Genomic DNA, 1865 nt, shown 5'->3' on the forward strand with positions numbered 1-1865 from the left:
GGTCTTCTCACAGAGGATTGTATACATGGCATTGACACCATCAGGTGCTTAGGTTAAAGCTTCTGGAATATTGCAATGGTGTGATTGACAGGTTTTTGCCTATGAAGATCTTGTACATGTAAACTCTTTTGGAAAAGCTGGAGATACACAGATGAGGGAGATTTTGGTTTAGAGCCACAAAGTTCCACACACCAGCCACAGATGCCTCTGCCTCGTTGCCTACACATCCTTTGCCGAGAAACCATTCCAATGCTGAGTTTTAAGTACTGTGGTTGAAAGAAAGGATCTGCCCACCACCATCCATCCTCCCTCTTCCTCTGTGTGCATCTCACAGCAGCAGAAGTTCGCAGGGAGGTGGTCTCTGTTTCCTCTCATCAGGAAAATCACTGGTGACCTGGTGAATGGCATGGGCAAGATAGCCCATGTTGCCGGAGGTAACCCCTGCCATGGAGATGCAGCCGTCCTTTGTCATGTAGACAGAGAATTTCTTGGTCAGCCACACCACCTGTTCCGGATTCAATCCTGTTAAACAAAACATGCCAATCTGGTTGGTGATGTGCTGCCAGTTGTGGGAGGAGCCCTCCTGCTTGAGGTTGGAGACCAGCTGGGTCTGCATACTAATGATGCGGTGGGCCATGCCTTTAATTCCTGCAACCATTGCTTTCGCAGATCAGGGCTGTTCAGGATGGTGGAGGCGATCCGGGCCCCATTGACAGGAGCGTTGGAATACATGGGCCCTAATCAAGATCTTCAACTGTGGCTCCACCTTTTTAGCCTCATCGGCATCTTTGCAGACCACAGTGAAGGCTCTCACATGCTCGCCGTATAAGCCCCTGTTCTTGGAATTGGGACTGGCCGAGGCAAACATTAATGCCCTGTTCAGTGAAGTGGCGCACAGCCCAGGCATCCTTGCGTGTGATTCCTTCAGGTCGGTTTGGGCAGAAAGACATCTCAGCTGAACTTGAAAAATCTTTGCAGAAAACTGGCTCCGATCCTTAAGGCCCTGGTTCCAGAAATGGTCTGTATGGCTGCTTTTCAGGTCTCCACTGTTCTCACCCAGGACCAGCTCTGCAGACACCTTACAAAACTCCGCCAGTCCCCAATGGGTAGGTATTCCTTGTCCAGGTTTTTTTGCAGCAATCTGGGCCTCTGCCTTCCCAATACTAGAGAGAACGTAAGGCTTTCCATTATCATCCGGTAGGCACCAACTCCCAGATTCATCTTTTTGCTGTTGGTGTCTCTTTTAAAGGCTTCTGTGACTCCCAGGATGGGATCCTGTAATGTCAATGGGGTATTAAAATCCCCTATTATGATCATATTGCTGTCAATCTCCCCCTTGATATCATCCAGATGTTTGTCTTTTTTGTTTTATTTTATTATTTTATTTTTATTTTATATTTTATTTTGTATTTGGGTACTCCTGCATTGGGTGCATATATGTTTACCAGAGTTATATCTTCTTATTGTATCTCTTTAGTATAATGAAGGGTCCTTCCTTGTTCCTTGTTATGGCCTTCACTTTGAGGTCTATTTTGTCATATATATCAGTAAGTATTCCTACCCCAGCTCTTTTTTCATTTAAATTTTTTTCTGAAAAATATATTTACATCCTTCACTTTCAGTCTGTGTGAGTCCTTTGAGGTGGGTATCTTGTAGAGAACATATATATGGGTCATGTTTTCTTATCCATTCAGCCACACTCTGTCTTTTGATTGGAGCATTAAGTTTAAAATTGATATGTACTTGTTTGTAGCCATTTTTATTCTTTATGCCTATGTTCCTTCTTCCCCCTTCTTCCCTTCTCATTTCTTTCTTCCTTTCTTTCTTCCTTCCTTTCTTTCTTTCTTTCTTTCTTTCTTTCTTTC

General features: G+C 44.2%; 1 pseudogene across 1 annotated transcript; it reads right to left on the reverse strand.

Moving 5' to 3' along the window:
• Positions 1-328: 328 nt before the first annotated feature.
• LOC311621311 (aspartate aminotransferase, mitochondrial-like) lies at positions 329-950 on the reverse strand (annotated as a pseudogene). The gene has a single exon. The product of its transcript is annotated as an aspartate aminotransferase, mitochondrial-like (transcript).
• Positions 951-1865: the final 915 nt, after the last annotated feature.

Source organism: Pipistrellus hanaki (assembly GCF_964339955.1).
Source record: "Pipistrellus hanaki genome assembly, chromosome: 1".
NCBI classification, from domain to species: domain Eukaryota; kingdom Metazoa; phylum Chordata; class Mammalia; order Chiroptera; family Vespertilionidae; genus Pipistrellus; species Pipistrellus hanaki.